At 42.2% G+C, this 19,858-nt stretch overlaps 2 long non-coding RNA genes across 2 annotated transcripts; one reads left to right on the top strand and one right to left on the bottom strand.

Moving 5' to 3' along the window:
- The first annotated feature begins 4,287 nt into the window (after window positions 1-4,287).
- On the top strand, window positions 4,288-6,193 carry LOC125379254. The gene is made up of 3 exons (XR_007220642.1): window positions 4,288-4,475; window positions 5,675-5,704; window positions 6,076-6,193. It is a non-coding gene; the product is annotated as an uncharacterized LOC125379254 (long non-coding RNA).
- Window positions 6,194-7,963: 1,770 nt separating this feature from the next.
- Window positions 7,964-10,642, bottom strand: LOC125379349. The gene is made up of 2 exons (XR_007220710.1): window positions 10,495-10,642; window positions 7,964-9,381 (listed from the first exon to the last, which is right to left on the bottom strand). It is a non-coding gene; the product is annotated as an uncharacterized LOC125379349 (long non-coding RNA).
- Between the last annotated feature and the right edge of the window lie 9,216 nt (window positions 10,643-19,858).

The following is a 19,858-nucleotide window of genomic DNA, read 5'->3' as shown; positions in this document are numbered from 1 at the left end:
TACGTTTACGAATGTCAAGTCTATTGTTTCTGAATGAGGCATCTTTGTGAACATGGTGTGCAAACATGTCCGACATAGCTGTTAGACAAGAAGATAGCAGGTATAGCATCATATCTATATCAATGGGAGTCAATATAGACAAGTGTTTGTCATATATGGCACATCAGTCTGAGCATAAACAAGAGTAAAGTAACATAAAATAATAACTACATCAATCTGAGTATCAACAAGATTAAATTACATAGAGCGAATACCTGCGTGAATCTGAGCATAGACAAATGTATATGAGATAAAATGTACATCATACATGTATGTACATCGATCGGAGCTATATAAGTGCAATAATCCTGGACGCGACGTTAAACCCAATTTCCCCTCACCTCACTTGTGTAGTGAACATGATATACATCTTATCCACTGGAAATGACCAAGAAACTGACTTTCTTTAGTGTCCGCTTCTTAACGACACATATCGACGGGCCCACGTTTTTCACAGACGTTTTCTCTGACGAATACTTCCTCATTCCTGGGAAAACCCTTTGGAATTAGCTGGCACGAATGAATGCATGTACTTCTGATCTTCCAGACACTTTAATCCTGAACTCAAGGTTTTTAAATACATGGGATCGAATAACCGCATAACAGCAAATGCCAGTGAACAGAACGAAGATCTATTGACTCGACCCATGCCTTCACTGAGATTTGCAACAACATTCTACAGCAGTCTTTGACTTAACTTCAGTACCTATTCGACAAAACACCTAATACGCTTATCACATATTATTGTTTTTGACAAATATTTCTTTTGCAATAAAACTTAAAGCCAGTATCAAACGGACATTTAATTACTATTTTCAAACATAGTGGTTTAAATTATATGTGAGTCCACAGTCATGAATGATTGTATGGTTGCCTTTGACAATAGGGTTGTTGAAGATGTTCGTTGAAGCAACAGATGGAACCTTCCAAAGTAGCATCAATTGATATTCGGAAATTTCCAAAGAGCGTCTGGAGTTCCTGAGGTCGTTGTAAAGTAAGGTTCTTACGTTTGAGGTTAGTTCTTCTTACGGGCAACGAAATGCGTCTGTATTTATATACCTAGATACTTATCTTCAGTAAATCCACCCAGGGGGTTGTAAGAGAATGTATCTTTCGCCGGTATGCGAACTCCGAGAAACATCAGTTTGAAGACACAGAGTCTGTGATACATGTTGCGGTGTACTTTCTTCGTTCAATGCACTGGAAGCAAGAAGACGAGAGGTCCTCATCATTTGTCTTCCACGGTGATGAGTGGCGTGGGTTCCCTAAATCCTCTGAAATCAACACCAATGTAAATGTGAGTAAAATGACATAACACATACATATAATGCCAGTTTTTTTTAAACAGGAGTAACCCATTGCCATAAAATTTAGAAAATTATATAATTGAGGTCGGTATTTTGTAGCATCTGTTTGCTGTCATTTCAAGTGAGTGAATGAGTTTGGTTTTACGCCGCTTTTAGCAATATCCTAGTAATATCATGACGGGGGACACTAGAAATGGGCTTCACACATTGTACCCATGTCGGGAATCGAACCAAGGGCTTCGACGTGACGTGCGAACGCTTTTACCACTAGGCTACCCGACCGCGCCTCATTTCAAGATGTGACATATGAAACAACTGACCTGGCATCAATTTCACCTGAATTAGAGGCTGGGTTACGCATCACAGTGTTTCACGAAGTTTATATAATATTTTATTCTGACTATCGACTGGGTTTTATATGATTACCCAAAACACGTGGTGTTCCTGTAGACATGGTGCCAGACGCCTCCAAATGAGACAAGAAATTTTAAACATTGCAAAGTATCAATGCGCCTGTAAAACAATCCCGTGTGTGTTCTCATAATATTTGTTTTGCTGTAACAATATGTGACAAATAAAGCATCCTTACTGTTAGTAAATCAGGGAATATGAATTACACTTTAATATCACACTGCTACCCTGTCAAAGTTATTCGTATTTTTAAAGAGTTGTTCTTTACTGTCAACATCGTATTAAGTGTGAAACATCTGAAGTCTTAGGTCAGCTGAAAGAAAAAAACACGGAGACTATTAAGTGAATAATATACCACGTCAGATATATTTCAGCCATATTGTCACTTGAAATTTCTTTTGCATTTACATATGGACAGTATACTTAAAAACTAGCTTCACAACATTGAATATATCAGACTATTAAACCATGAAACAAAAACAAATCACCGGCAACCAATAATAGCTGTGCATAGTAAGGGCTAAGGAATTGACTGTGTTTGCGTAATAACCAAAATCAGTATGTTTCAAATCTCCCTTTATCTCAAGTATGGTTTTAATTTTAATCGATATAGTACATTGTCGCACTTTGCATGAAAGTCACATGACCCTATATGGACAGCCGTATTCGTGAGGACCGTAGTGATTGCAGCAGAATATTGTGAGATGAGGATTGTTGTTACCGTTGCAACATTTGAAACTGTTTTTGTAAAATCTGTGGCAAAAATCTGTGGCACACTATCAACTTGTATCTACAGAGTACAGGTGGGTGAGGTGAAATTTGCTTTAACGTCGCGTCCAAGATAATTGCACTTATATAGCGTGTGTGTGTGTGTGGCTGCTTGTACTAGTCCGGACTGATGCCGATTTATAGTGCTAGCACACTGAGATACCATGCCGCAGTTTAACATGAATACCCTACTCAGACGCAGTATACTGACTCCGAGCCGACCAGTCCTTGTTTTAGCCCCTTAATGCCGAGCGCCAGTGCCATCTTTTAACGTCTTTTGGTATGACGCGGCTGGGAATCGAACGCCGGATCTTCCGCTCTCCGGGCGGACGCTCTTCCACTAGACCACGGAGACGGTCATTAAGTCTAAAACTAAATCCTTAAAGAAACAGGGGAACCTCATGGATTACTATCACTGACGATGAAATACAACAACTAAAATATGAAGTAACTCCTTTGATAGGCATTTAGAAGTTGGAGTACTAAGTAAGGATAAGAAATTAATTGTAATAAAGAAGTTGTTCATCCATAAATTTCTTATCCTTACTTAGTACTACAACTTCTAAATGGCTCTTAATTGTAATAAAGAAGTTGTTCATCCATAATTTTCTTATCCTTACTTAAAATATGAAGGCTAACTCGGAACCCCTATTGATACGTTATGGTAAACAACACCACAATTTCCGGTTTGAGGTCAAATACTACACAAGGAATGATGACTTCGGGGGAAGGCATAGTGAAACGCGATTCGGAGAATCAGGATTATCTTGAGTATGTGGGATGGCAAACAAAAAAACTTGAACCGGTGTCGACCCTCGGTTGTTGGTGCTGTCACGCCTAGAGCCCAGGCCCAACCAGGTGATCTCGAATGTTGGTTAGTTGGTTTGTTGTTTAACGCCATACTCAGCAATATTCCAGCTATATGACGGCGGTTTGTAGTGAGTGAGTGAGTCTGGACCAGACAATCCAGTGATTAATATCATGAGCATCGATCCACGCAATTGGGATCGATGACATGCATCAACCAAGTCAGCGAGCCTGATCACCCGATCCCGTAAGTCGCCTCTTACGACAACCATTGTCGCCTTTTGCGGCAAGCATGGGTTGCTGAAGACCTATTCTATCCCGGATCTTCACGGGTCCCTCGTAAGTTGCCCGGGCACTGTGTGCATGCTGTGCCGAGATTTGTGAGTAAGCAATTTGTCTTACATGACAATCCGATTTATCTGTCCAAAAGGTGTCCAAAATCTGGAGAAGCTTTGTCGATATAAACCATGGTTTCAAAAGCCAATTTGTTCTCTGACAAACGCATCAGTAACAATAGTGCACGAAAACACGAGTCACTTTCTAGTAAGGGCATCTGGGCTAATCAAATAATGCAAGTTACTGGTCACAATTACATCAATTCAAAAAACGCACACTCGCAAATCACCGAGAGTCAATACCGCGGCATTTCCAACATTCTATCAAGTTACGATGCACTGAATGACCCCGGCAGTTGCTGAGGGTATGGTCGTGAACTCCTCTCCGTATCAACAAAAACATTCTCGTACATGTACGCTTAAATAAAACCTGATATTGAACTGATCCACATATTGATCTGTTCAAAATGTCAACGATACATTGAACAGGTTGTGATGATGCGAATTCATGACATAGCTGTGTTAATTTACTGATGATCCTTCACCATTCTTGAGTAGTATATGATGTTTGGGCTTAAATTGCATAGTGACTGATATCATTTTGTTTATCCAATATTTATCCTCTCCTATATACTCCTGCAGGGAGAAACAGCACCAAAGGCTCAAGCTACGGAGGAATGGATCGTCCCCGATACACCGTTACCTTCTGGCGAAGTTGAGGAGAAAGTGGGAAAAAGGATCGCTAACTTCTGTAACGGTTGCAAAGTGCATGTCCTCAGGGATGGCAAAGTCGTTCGGACTGCTGCAGGTAGCCAGTTTTCAGATCAATGTTCAAATGAGGTGAGGTGAAATTGGGTTTAACGTCGCGTCCAAGATTATTGCACTTATAAAGCGACGTGCGTGCACGTGTATTTGTGTGTGTGGCTGCTTGTACTAGTCCGGACTGATGCCGATTTATAGTGCTAGCTCACTGAGATACCATGCCGCAGTTTAACATGAATACCCCACTCAGACACAGTATACTGACTCCGAGCCGACCAGTCCTTGTTTTAGCCCCTTAATGCCGAGCGCCAGACAGGGTAACAGGGTAACAACAAGTACAATCTTTTAACGTCTTCTTGTATGACGCGGCCCGGGATCGAACCCTGGACCTTCCGCTCTCCGGGCGGACGCTCTACCACAAGACCACGGAGGCGGTCAATGTTCAAATGAAAACGGTTTGTTTCTAACACATATTCATGGACTATTCTGATCTAGCAGGTGGGGCACACGTTTATTTGGCTGAGACGGTTTACCGTAGATGTTGATATCCATGTACCATTGTGCATCATGCATCCTATATCGTCAAAGAATATTTACATACAGTAAACTACGGTTATAACGAACACGCTTATAACGAACTGACGGATATAACAAACTTACTTTTTTTGTCCCGATTATTTGCTGTACTTATGCTGTATATATGCTTATAACGAACTACGGTTATAACTAACTACGGTTATAACGAACTACGGTTAAACCGAACTACGGTTATAACGAACTGAAATTAGCAGTCCCTTTATGTTCGTTATAAGCGTAGTTTACTGTATCTCTTTAAGAAGACGTTTCATTATTTTCAGTAGACTAACTCTGATAATCCCTGGTTCATTGCACTGTGGGGAGTAGGGGGGCCCAGTCGTCAAAGGCGCCGCGAATCGCTGTGCAGAGTTGCGTCCCGTGGGTGCGCCAGAATCCTATGATTGTGGGTTCGAATCCCGGTTCGCCCCAATTATGTTTCTACGTTTGTCAGCACCATACCCGTGCTCGTGGGTTTCGCCGAAGTGGTAAACGTCTGAGCCCTTCATCACTTCGGGCTTTCCTCCCACATTAAGCTGACATGCCGTGATATAACTGGAATACTGTTAAAAGGGGCATTAAACCCAACTCACTCACTCAGTCATTGCTGTATTTGTTTGTTTGTACAGTGTGCAAATGTTGAACACAAATAAACACCAGCTATCATTTCAGATGTGCCCAGATTAACTAGGCAGGGAAAAGGTAGGTACATAGTTTCACCCGGAAGTATGTTTTGTTTGTTTGTTTGTTGTTTAACGCCGCACTCGGCAATATTCCAGCTTTGTGACCACGGTCTGTAAATAATCTTGTCTGGACCAGACAATCCAATGATTGACATCGTGAGCATCGACCCACGCAATTGTGATACGGTGACATGCATTCAACCGGAAGTTATATAGAAGACAATATACAATATAAAATTTGATCTCATAGGACTGACCGTGGAATGCATTGTGCTCATCGAATTTTCGTTCTCTGTGAGGTATACTGTCAATAGGCACTCATGAACGTGTTTAAAGTTGTGGATATTATTTATACTAACACATAAAATGTATTCTGTCTCATTTCTCCAGCTGTCAAGAGGCTGTCAAAGAGATGGGGCTCGTGGTGCGTGTTCTGCTGGGGATGTAAAGCTCGAGGAAAATAATGAATTATATCTGACGACGAAATACATGTCCACTGCAAACTGAATTTGCTGTTGTGTTTTATGTTGCTTTTTATAATATAAAAAAACACGGCCGTGGTCTTGTGGTAAAGCGTCCGCCCGGAGAGCGGAAGGTCCGGGTTCCATCCCTGGCCGCGTCATACCAAAAGACCTTAAATGTGGTACTTGTTGTTACCCTGTCTGGCGCTCGGCATTAAGGGGCTAAAACAAGGACTGGTCACTCAGACACAGTATACTGACTCCGAGCCGACCGGTCCTTGTTTTAGCAGCTTAATACCGAGCGCCAGACAGGGTCACATTAAGTACCATCTTTTAACGTCTTTTGGCATGACGCGGTCGAGGATCGAACCCCCAGACCTTCCGCTCTCCGCGCGGACGCTCTACCATTAGACCGAGGAGGCGGTTGGCTCATAGTGGTATGGGGTGGTATCACAATGACTGGCCAAATTGTCCGTGGTAGAGTCACAGGTCAATGCTATCGGGCTATTGCATGGTTCCATTTGCACAACGTGATGATAATGCACGTCCTCATGGTTGTGTCGACCGCCTCCGTGGTCTAGTGGTAGAGCGTCCGCCCGGAGAGCGGAAGGTCCGGGATTCGATCCCCGATCGCGTCATACAAAAAGACGTTAAAAGATGGTACTTGTTGTTACTCTGTCTGACGCTCGGCATTAAGGGGCTTGACAAGGACTGGTCGGCTCGGAGTCAGTATACTGTGTCTGAGTTGGGATTCATGTTAAACTGCGGCAGGTATTTCAGTGTGCTAGCACTATTAATCGGCATCAGTCCGGACTAGTACAAGCAGCCACACACGTGCATGCACGTCGCTATATAAGTGCAATAATTTTGGACGCGACGTTAAACCCCATGTCAACTGACCTCACCATGGTTGTGACCCGACTCTTCCAACAGCAAAGTATTCATGTCATTCAATGCCAGCATTCAGTCCTGACCTCTACCACATTGAACACGCCACGGACGTCATTGGCAGACGTGTACGGCAGCGTCAAATTCTAAACACCACACAATGAACTCGGTGGTGCTCTCACTGATGAGTGGAACAACATGAGTCAAGCTGACATTGGTCGGCTTATCAGCAGCTTGCCTCGACGCATTCGTGCATGTCTGGCCAATAGAGGTGGTTTTATCAGATATTGGTGAATGCTGTAAAATAATGTCTTCACGAACTAGTGCACCACCATTTCATCACACCAACCATTAGATCCCTATAGATGTGCCCGCCTTCTCCCCAGCAGATATCGTCATACCATTTACATGTACCAACACAATATAGTTAAGAAGATATGTCTTCATGATTCCCACTGTCCCCTGTCAAGGGTTGCAAATGTGGTGTCTGGTCCTAGCCGCTGAAACAGTACTGCAGTCATTATGTTGAACAACAAGTTGTCGTTCTTTTCTACGTTAAACAGGGGCGGTCGGCTAGCCTAGTGGTTAAAGCGTTCGCTCGTCACGCCGAAGACACGGGTTCGATTCCCGACATTGGTACAATGTGTGAAGCCCATTTCTGGTGTCCCCCGCCGTGATATTGCTGGAATATTGCTAAAAGCGGCGTAAAACCATACTCACTCACTCACTCTACGTTAAACATCATGCAGGTTTATGATGCGCCGCAGAAACACTATTGATTGGACATATATTGGTAAAGTATTAGTTATACAGACTGAATATCCCCACAGACAAACGAACGGTGGTCCACACTGGAGGACTATGTAAACATGAGTTTAGAAATCGTGGATTGATTACAATACATATTGATAATACAACGACGGCATGTAAAAAGTCTAATGATTGATGTCATGACAAGTGATGTCTCGAACTTGGGATGGCGTCACATATTTTATATGGTCATGATATATTTAACTTAATGAGATTTCAGTGATACGTTGCCACTATCCTGGCGGATCTCGATCCTTGTGTGGTCCATGATTATAAAAAAGAGTTTTAAGTCACGTTGCCACTATCCTGGCGGATCTCGATCCTTGTGTGGTCCATGATTATAAAAAGAGAGTTTTAAGTCACGTTGCCACTATCCTGGCGGATCTCGATCCTTGTGTGGTCCATGATTATAAAAAAGAGTTTTAAGTCACGTTGCCACTATCCTGGCGGATCTCGATCCTTGTTTGGTCCATGATTATAAAAAGAGTTTTAAGTCACGTTACCACTATCCTGGCGGATCTCGATCCTTGTGTGGTCCATGATTATAAAAAAAGAGTTTTAAGTCACGTTGCCACTATACTGGCGGATCTCGATCCTTGTGTGGTCCATGATTATAAAAAAGAGTTTTAAGTCACGTTGCCACTATCCTGGCGGATCTCGATCCTTGTGTGGTCCATGATTATAAAAAAGAGTTTTAAGTCACGTTGCCACTATCCCGGCGGATCCCGATCCTTGTGTGGTCCATGATTATGAAAAGAGTTTTAAGTCACGTTGCCACTATCCTGGCGGATCCCAAATCTGTGTGGTCCATGATTATGAAAAGTGCTTTAAGGCACGTTGCCACTATCCTGGCGGATCTCAATCCTTGTGTTGGCCATGCGTTGGGTTGCAAGCACAAATGAATAGAGATTAAAATCAGTTCATTGGGTGTAGCTGATAGTATTGAACGTCATTCGCGCTGACCCTTTCATAAAAGTCGAAAGAAGAAAGGGCAGGACTACACCTCCCAATGGCTTCAATACGGCTCATTGTGCAGGCAGCCAACACGACAGGTGTTAGTCAATGGCAAACTGTTGTAACATGATATGATGTGTGTTTGTTATCTAACGCCGCTGTATGATTGTGGGCTATGTAATAGATTGTAGAGCGTCATAAACAAATCATTCAACAATCAGTAGCAGTATTTTGAACACGAGGGAACATGTCGGTGATATATGTACATGTAGGTTGCTGGCTATGTCATCAACACAGTTGGTCTCTGTCCCATCATGGAAACAATTCAGCGCATGTAGCTGCGGGATAGTCCTTCAAAAAACTGCCGTAGTCTCTTCACTGACACGTTGCGGTTGATGATGAGCTGAGACCTCTTCACTTCAACATGGACAAAGCGTCGCTTCTCAAAATACTCAATGAGACGTGTTGTTGCACCGACACAGGCACACCTCTTTTCACTATAGCATGCATAATTCATGTTGATTGTGCGCAGCAGAGTGACCTCAGTTGTATGGAGTGTATTACTCTCACGGGACGTGTTTGCCTGTATGAGGAAGTCGTAAATAGATTCAGTCAAATAGCAGCAAACAAACTGACTTTCACAGATAACATGTAACTGTACATCGACTAAAATGGTTTACAATCAATAATTATGACATAGCCTGGTAATATAGTCAGGTCAAAATAAAACGATGTATCATATTGGAAATGACATAGTCCAATGGAATATTGATACAGTTGGGTTGAGCGAGAGAATTTTATTTAACGCCTCAAGCTGCAATATTTCAGCTATTTCACATCGGTCTCTACATAACTGAGTTTGGACCAGCGAAATCATTGGCTGATCGCATGAGCGAAGAGCCACGCCATCAGGTTGTGATAACACGCAGCCAGCGAACTTACAAGCCTATTCACTCGCTTCCCCTCAGCTGGTCAGTAAATATTGGACAGTAAACTACGTTTATAACGAACACGCTTATAACGAACTGACGGATATAACGAACTTACTTTTTTGTCCCGACTATCTGCTGTATTATGCTGTAGATATGCTTATAACGAACTACGGTTACAACAAACTAAGATTTGTGGTCCCTTGAGTTCGTTATAACAGTAGTTTACTGTATACTTGGACTTTACTGCTCTTGGATCCCCACAGGGAATGGTGACAGATAGATGTACAGATGATCACTTTCACGCTAATCTTACCAGGATATGCAGCTTCCGTGGTCTAGTGGTATAGCATCCGCTCGGAGAGCGGAAGGTCCGGGGTTCGATCCCCGGCCGCGTCATACCAAAAGACGTTAAAAGATGGTACTTCTTGTTGCCCTGTCTAGCGCTCGGCAGTAAGGGGCTAAACAAGGACGGTCAGCTCGGAGTCAGTATACTGTGTCTGAGTGGGGTATTCATGTTAAACTGCGGCAGGTATCTAAGTGGGCTAGCACTATATATCGGCATCAGTCCGAACTATACACACGTGCATGCACGTCGCTATATATATATATCTTGGACGCGACGTTAAACCTAATTTGACCTTAGCTCACCTTACCAGGATAACGGTAAAGCGATATATATTAAACTATCATACTTACCTCATACAATTACAGTACCACTACTATTCTCTGCGCTTCTGTGCAGTGTAAAAGAACGTGTTACTTACCCACAACAAAACAACTACTACTCCGCAGTCCAGCTCATCCCAGAATGCATTGATAAGCGGCAGTGTCATAGTAAGTCGATTGCCTATGGATCTGCACGGCGTGTAGGTGTGCGGCATGCCGTGTCACAGTGACCCGGCTATTCAGGAGTCCACACCATGACAGTGGGTCACACAGATAGAGACACGTTCTGATCAAAACAAGGGCATAGCTCAGATACGTCGCGGCCTGTTTTTATGAATGTATAGTTTGAAATGTGAATGCGTGTGGCTCTTCCTCTTTCCTTTTTTGTCTCAGGTGCATGGCGTGATTATATTGAGGTGAGGAGAAATTAGGTTTAACGTCACGTCCAAGATTATTGCACTTATATAGCGACGTGCATGTGTGTGTGTGTGTGTGTGGCTTCTTGTACTAGTCCGGACTGATGCCAATTTATAGTGCTAGCACACTGAGATACCATGCCGCAGATTTACATGAATACCCCGCTCAGACACAGTATACTGAGCCGACCAGTCCCAGTTTCAGCCCCTTAATGTCGAGCGCCAGACAGGGTAACAACAAGTATCATCTTTTAACGTCTTTTGCTAGACGCGGCCGGGGATCAAACCCCGGACCTTCCGCTCTCACAGATACCTACAATACATTTTTAAACATGAGATACATATAATTTCTTTAAAGTTAAATCATGTATCTAAATTGTAAATGAGGAATTAAAAATATACACCCGATACTTTTAGTATTTTTTTCGTTTGGAGAGAGAAGTAGTGACAGTATAGACTGGTATCTGATGGGTGCAAACAGGTGTCGAGTCGCTGTCTCAGATGGCTCTAATTTCGTAGCTCTAAAGATCACGACAGCGATACAGACCGTAAAGTAGTTTGTCTCACATTCCCTGAACCATATTATTTTCCCTTCCGCCCAGGCCTTACTGCAATGCTATAGCCCCAAATGAAACAACCCCAGATGTTCAACAGGTTCAGGCTGAAATTTCCATCTCACTTGGGCTCCTTTCAAATTTAAATATAGTTTCTCGTTTTAACCAAAATAATAAGCGTGACTAAAGCGTTAGTCTAACCGTGAAGTACAACTATCCAACAGATCCCATGCATGTCTATATTTTTCCATGTTCCTATCGATATGTATCAAAAGAGAAATGAATTAAATATTACAGCACTGGTGAATAGGTTAAATGCTCATGTCAGCGTCGATCCTACAATATCCTTTTGCGCAAAATACATATATACTGATGAATTAACGTTGTAATACTACGCAAATATATGTCCAGATGTATACATCAGTTTCATCTCGTGATCTTATTCGTGCGTTTAGCTCTCTTTCTACGGGGTGTTACATCACACCAGAAAGCCAGGTCCAAATTCAAGTCATAATTTCATGGTCCGTCTTGTATGTTGGAAACTCACTAGATACTTCCCTCTCACAAATAACGTCAAATTTACGACGTCCTCAAGTTGCGAGTGCATGTGCGAATCTCCATAAATGACGTCATGATAGAACAATGTTTTATCGTGAAATATATATCGCTTCCTTCTTCTTTGTTCTTTGCAGGGGGTGAGGGCAGTTGATGGTATTACAAATGTGAAACCTCATTACACAAAGGAAGAGGCGAAAGCTGAAACTTGGTGAGATTTACAGAACAATGGCAGTTATTTCTAGTTTTTAACTGACTCTCGAGGATACATTTAATGAAACGATTGTGTGTGTGTGTGTGTGTGTGTGTGTGTGTGTGTGTGTGTGTGTGTCATAACTGTAAAATGCCTATCATCACCATCATCATCATCATCATCATCATCATCATCATCATCGTCGTCATCATCATCATCATCATCACCATCACCATCATCATCATCATCATCATCATCATCATCATCGTCGTCGTCACCATCATTATCATCACCACCACCATCAGTATCAGCATTGCCACCGGTATCGTTATCACAGGTATATACAGTACTCCACACAGAGATTCACGAAGGGCATCTATTTGACCAGGGGTTATATAAATAGCTATAATAGCTGTGTGTCAGTATATCCAGTTTCTGTCAGTGAAGAAAAATACCAAGTCGGTCAGCTGTGACACACGGTTCTTCAGCATCGGGCAACAGATGATTTTCTTACGTCCTTGACACACACAAGACCTCTTGACATAATGTAACTTACCAGGGACAGGGGATAGTCGGATTGCAGACACGGGGTGGATATCATCCAAATATTCTTACGAACTACCAGAAACCGTTTCATAGATCATGCTCTCTGTCTAGGAAACTATTCATTACTGCTGTACAGTATCAAATATATTAGAACAGTAAAAGAAAATAACGACACCAATTCCCAAACTGTTTAAAATTATATTCCCTCTGTGTGTGTGTGTGTGTGTGTGTGTGTGTGTGTGTGTGTGTGTGTGTGTGTGTGTGTGTGTGTGTGTGTGTGTGTGTGTGTGTGTGTGTGTGTGTGTGTGTGTGTGTGTGTGTGTGTGTGTGTGTGTGTTGGCGAATGATGAAAACCAACATGGCCACCAGTCACTAGATTTGCGTCAAAATCATTCTAGCTTCCTTCATTTGTCATCTGAAATAACATCCCTTCGTGTACTTGTGCTTCCTACTCAAGTTACCAAACACACCCTGTTTACACACGTACAAGATATACACAACCGGGCAAAAGAAAATGACTGCCATTCTAATATCACTCCTGTGTACAGTGAAATTGCGACCCCCGTGTTCCTTAATTAAGACGTCATGTGCACGTCACCTGTTGTGAGACACTCATTGATATGATGCATGTAGTATCGCCTAAGATACCCGAAGCAAATATATCTCCATCGAATAACCTTCTTCTTTGTTCTTTGAGGGCAGTTGATGGTACAGACAGATAACAGAGATCATTTTACAAATGTGAAACCTCATTACACAAAGGAAGGGCCGAAAGCTGAAACTTGGTGAGATTTACAGAACAATGGCAGTTATTTCTAGTTTTTTACTGTCTCTCGAGGATACATTTAATGAAACGATTGTGTGTGTGTGCGTGTGTGTGTGTGTGTGTGTGTGTGTGTGTGTGTGTGTGTGTGTGTGTGTGTGTGTGTGTGTGTGTGTGTGTGTGTGTGTGTGTGTGTGTGTGTGTGTGTGTGTTTGTTGGATATTACATAAAACATTCATCTTGAGCGGGATGGTAGTTCGAGTTGGATAAGCATGATAACTATGTTCTTCTTAAGGTAGAGAATGCCGCGCATGAATGTATCAATGAGATTCCCAGGGACATGGGGGCTTTTCGGCAGGAATATCCACACAGAGGAGGCTTAAATGGGGATCGGGTGAACATAATGTGGTACCTGGTTGATTGTGTGTCATCAAACCGGACAACTTTGGTCTTTGACTGATTGTGGCGTAAAACACACTTATTCATTTACTTGTATCGGAAATTGAATGTTCATCTTAATTGTTATTGATGAACACGTAATATATTTTAAAAGAAATGAAACAATGACATAATAACTACAATTTTATGTGAGTACGAGTAGCTCTATTGGAGATGGAGATGAATAAGTGTTATAAAGTTGTAAGATTCTTCACAACCGTGTAACAATGAATTGACTTTATTGGGTAATCCAAAAAGACATATCGACCTAAAATAGCCAAATATCATACGATTTGACTTGTCCACCATCTTGGATGCAAGGCAAAATCATTTCAGCGCGTTTGAAGCTACTGAGAATGCCCCCTCAGAGTTGGACGAACATCCTGTGGTAGCGCGGCGTGGTTGACCAGAGGCTATCAGCAGTATTTCCTGTCCAGGTTATTAAGGTCCGTTGTGCGTGCGTGCGTGCGTGCGTGCGTGCGTGCGTGCGTGCGTGTATGTGTGTGTGTTTGTGAGGAGGGGGGGGGGGGGGGGGGGCATGGGGGTGAGAGTGGGGGGATAGATGATGGATTTAACAACAAGTAAGGTTATCTTGAGCGGAACGGTTTTCGTAGATGGATTAGCATATGAAGTATGATTCTCCTTAGGTAGAGGACCGCCTCCGTGGTCTAATGGTAGAGCGTCCGCCCGGAGAGCGGAAGGTCCGGGGTTCGATCCCCAGCCGCGTCATACAAAAAGACGTTAAAAGTTGGTACTTGTTGTTACCCTGTCTGTCTGGCGCTCGGCATTAAGGGGCTAAAACAAGGACTGGTCGGCTCGGAGTCAGTATACTGTGTCTGAGTGGGGTATTCATGTTAAACTGCGGCATGGTATCTCAGTGTGCTAGCACTATAAATCGGCATCAGTCCGGACTAGTACAAGCAGCCACACACACACATGCACGTGCATGCACGTCGCTATATAAGTGCAATAATCTTGGACGCGACGTTTAACCCCATATCAGCTCACCTTAGGTAGAAAATAAAGATCCACGATGTTCGACTTGGTAGAAGTGGGTAATCAAACCGTACAGCATTGGTCTTTGATTGACTGTGGCGTCAAAAAAAACTCATTCATGTACTTGACCTGAATGTTCATCTTAATTGTTATGGATAGTCATGGAGCCGTAATCCAGAGAACAGGGTGTCATTCGATAAAAATAAAGTAATAATAGGATTACCAGAAAAACGGGGTATAACACCCAAGCCAATAAGCTTTGCCCAGGAACACCAGAGTAAGTCCATACAAGATTGAAAACTGCCCCATAATTATGAATGGCATGCTAGTCGGGTATTGCTACTTGTATATGTGAAAACAAAGTTATTAAAATGAATAGCAAAACTGATGAAAGTCACCAATAAACGTGTATAAATGTTATATCATCACTGCAAAAATAATGAGTGTTTGTCTTCAGTATTAACATTCAAATACGTGATATCTATACAAGCGATATTATCTACGTTCCATCGGTGAGTAAGCTTTAGGCTTACTATCTCGTAGTATAAATGTTGTAAGAAACTGTATTTCTGAAGACATCACGATACAGTTTTTACGATGCATCACGTCTGCACTAGCGCTTGATAACAGCCTTGTGTTTGGGTGTTTCAGTAGTTTAAATTGCTGCTCTTGATATTGTTGATTAAACTTTGATACTATGAACAATATATGGTTATATGAGAGTAAGACTTTAGAACGGTAACATGCGTTAATGTATATCTGATATATATATACATAGGATGACAAAAATAGAACAATGAGTAGTACGTGCAGATTAGAGTATAGACAACATCTAATAATTAAATTCAACAACTCTCCTTTTAAGTCTTTTTTCCTGACTTAAACTGAGTAAATGAAAGAACACAATCGTCCGGACTGCAAAGTATAATTCTGGTGCACTTCCATGTGACTATAGAGCATACAATAAGCTTTCGGCTCCCGTTTGGATCGGATTCCATAAAATAGGTTCATCTCGGAATCTCCCATATAACTGGGGCTCCTCTTCAATTTAAATGGAATTACTTGTTTCCTTCAAAACTATACAGTTTTAGAGACTAAGCATTAGTCTGAACAGACATCACCAGTTTGGAATTTGAAACTAATCTGTTTACAGTGACAGGACACTGCTTAAGTGTCATGTACAAATGAGAAAGTGGAATCCCGTCAATAAGGCGGACGAACCTTAAAACTATTAATAAACAGTCAAATAAGCAATATCGTAAAAATGTATATGCATATAATATCTGGCAATATACACCAAGATCACCTTCTACAAAAATAAGTTTTAAAAGCCGGTTGATATTCGTTTGGGTATTTGACGATTATATAACTTTCGAAAGTATAAATCTTTTTCCTATACTCAGACGTTCCTGAGCCTTGCGCTTTCCTAATTATTTGACTAACATTATTACCGTTATCATTGTATTAGTTAATGGGGAATGCGTGCCGATCAAGTACGTGCCATAAATTAAAGCGACATTGTACGATTCCGAACTTAGCACGAGACTGTGTTTATGAATCATTGTCAAATAGTGGTGACATAGTGGAAACAATACGCGAAATCGCGCATGCACAGAAGGGAAAATTTAGACAAGGCATTAAGCAATCCGCATGCGCAGAACGATTGATTTCAGTACTTCCGCTAAGCGCGTCGAGTACAGCGTCAAACTCGGGCCTGTAATCTAACACGCGAGAACTGACCAATGAAATCTGAGAAGTAGGAATACCGGTAGACGCTGTTGCTTGATTGACAATGTCAATCAAGAAAGGGAGGAGCTTGATGATATTGTTCTCTCCCAGTAAATTGCGATGTCAAATAACGACGTTATTTGGACGGAAAAACGATGGTTTGAAAGCGTCCAAATAACGTCGTTTTTCCGTCCAATGACCATATACGGAAAAAACGACGTTTTCGTGTTTGCAGTGTGACCGCTTGTGGGTTTCTGTGATGTGCAGTGTTGCCTCACACACCATTACGCTCCCACGACCGATTGCAGAACGTTGAACAACACATGCGTCAGCTTACGTCCCATCCGACGTTCATATACATGCTGACTGCCATCATTGCTATGAAGACGACTAACGTCCAGTCATGTAACCTGAACCTAAGACGTTGTCTTGATCATTGTCGGTGTCGGATTCTGCACAGTCGTGTACTAATCCGTCGTAAGCCTAGGATGATTCGACCTGTCCACGATCTGCAACACGTTGAATAATTGAACAACATGGATGGAATGGTGTTCGTATAGGAATATAAAACTATTGATGGTTCCTGAAATTTAGAATATTGTGGGACAGTTAAGGAAACAGATTTCTGTTTGAGCATGTTACTTTAGTTTAAACCATCAATTCCCTTGTTTGTAAATTTCATATTTAGAAACATGGAGTCATTTTGTGTGATTTTGCGTCTGTTTCTGATTTGGCCAATCGTTCCAAAGCAATATCAACAAATCTACTCTTTAGTGATCTCTAGTGTGTGTAGAGTCGTTTGTAGTCGTTTCACTGAATATTGTTCTGTCCTTACTTTTCTACTGTCCCAATGGTTCCCGAAGGAGAGGCAAATCAATGATATCTTTTGGCCTTCGTCCTTTCGTGTGTCTTTGAGATGATGGAAACAGAGTTGACACATTGACGTTGGCATTTAGCTGGTTAAAAATAATGCTAATTTAGTTATCTGTGGACAATATGCAGTGGCTGTCGCAATAATCCCGTCTCATATAATTCCAGATATATCCCCAAATCTATCATGTTGCCGTAAGTTAACGCTCGCCAAACGTCCGTTTAGACGCCTCCACACACATCCAGGACTTTTAAGAAAATCCAGAGTGAATCTAGACTCTTCTGAATACATTACATGAGACTATGGGCCTCTGGCTAGAATGTGTCGATTTGTTGACGATGATACAAGACGTGGTCGCCGAGAATGCAAATTAGCTGCATGCAGACGATGTCTTATCGTTTGGTCAGTAACATGAGGTGAGGTGAAATGGGGTTTAACGTCGCGTCCAAGATTATTGCACTTATATAGCGACGTGCATGCACGTGTGTGTGTGTGTGTGTGTGCATGGCTGCTTGTACTAGTCCGGAATGATGACGATTTATAGTGCTAGCACAGTGAGATGCCGCAGTTTCACATGAATACCCCACTCAGACACAGTATACTGACCCCGAGCCGAGTCCTTGTTTTAGCCCCTTAATGCCGAGCGCCAGACAGGGTAACAACAAGTACCATCTTCTAACGTCTTTTGGTATGACGCGGCCGGGGCTCCCCGGGCGGACGCTCTACCATTAGACCACGGAGGCGGTCAGTAACATGAACTTGGTGGAATGGTGCATGTGAACAATGATTAGATTGACTGTTTCTCAAAGCCTGTAACACCTGGTCATGCATCACTTCGTGCTTTCCTCTCACATTAAACTGATACACATAATCGACACATTAGCCGGGACACCGTGATCCGACGTCTCCGTTCCAACAACCTCAGATGTCGCCGACCAGCACGTCGTCCTGTTCTCCAACAACGGCATCGACAAGCACGACTTCAGTGGACACAGGGTCATCGCAATTGGCGTCATCGTGAGTGGAGGCGTGTCATCTTCTCTGATGAAAGTCGCTTTTGTATCTCCCATGCAGACGGAAGAGTCAGAATTTCGCTGACAGAAACGTTGTGGAAAGGGATCCATGGGGTGGACCTAGCGTCATGATATGTGCAGGAATTGGACTTAATGCGAGACTTGGACCCATGTGCTTTCTGAATGTTGGTCAAGGTCGGGGACACGGCGTCACCGCTCAGCGGTATATCGACCAAGTGATCAGACCCCACGTTGTTCCATTTTTTGCACAACATCAACAACACATTTTCCAGCAGGACAACGCTCGTCCCCATGTTGCCAGAGCTACCATGGCCATACTGCAACAACACAACATCCGTGTTCTACCGTGGCCAGCCCTCAGCCCTGATCTGAACCCCATCGAACTATGTGGGACAAGGGTTCAAAGGCGTCTGCACAATGTGCGCCCAGTCCCTACTACTGCCGATGACCTACGCACAGCTGCTCTGGATGTGTGCAGGAGGATCCCGAAGGCCTTCACAAATCGTCTGATCCACTCAATGTACAGGAGATGTGAGGCAGTGATCAATGCTAATGGTGGTCACACCTGGTATTGACTGACATTTTGGGTATTGACCCGAAACTGTGTAAGCCCTTAACATTTGAAAAAAACAATTATGTTATCTGCCTTTAAATCCATTCAACTGTCTTCAGTCAATTTTTTTTGTCAATCTTGCCCTATTAGTATTTCTTGTCTTTACTGTTGAAAATAAATAACATGTATAATGCATACTCGACTTGCGTTTTTTTTGCGTGTGAGTATATGTGAGTATGCTGACGTGAGAAATGCTCAAGCTATTTGAAACAAAATATTGAAATAAAACATTATATATCGGATTAACTTCCCATACGTTGTTCCGTTTTACTTAACACTTTACTTTCGTAACTGGAGGCCACATGGTAAAGATCCATTGACTGGGGTAATAATAGTGTAGCGCTATGAGCATCCACTTGGTGAATGGAATCTGGCGCATATAAATGCACTTATTATTTATTATTATGACAAGGCAATGGATTTTAATTTGTTTATATTTGTTGACGAAATCTATTCAGTTTTTTGGTACGATGGATTTTTGTGAAAATAACTGTGAATAAACCGTTTTCTACTTTCTAACGAGGACAAAGCAGAAGAGAATGTTATTCATTACCGGGTAGCATATAATCATCGTGTTGAAATATGAATAAATCTTGGACAATATCTACTTTGCTAGACACATATTTTCTTATTTCTCTTTCTAGATTAAAGCAAAAGATACGAACATTCGTTAAATATTACATCTATGTATTTGTGAGATGTCTATTTGGTGTCAAGTTATTAATCTACATAAAAAAACACAAGATGAGGTTTTC

This window comes from Haliotis rufescens, unplaced genomic scaffold (genome assembly GCF_023055435.1).
Source record: "Haliotis rufescens isolate VD_foot unplaced genomic scaffold, xgHalRufe1.0.p SCAF_14, whole genome shotgun sequence".
Classification (NCBI taxonomy): Eukaryota; Metazoa; Mollusca; class Gastropoda; order Lepetellida; family Haliotidae; genus Haliotis; species Haliotis rufescens.
The sequence above is the reverse complement of the archived record's forward strand: the minus strand, read 5'-3'. Positions and strand labels throughout refer to the sequence as shown.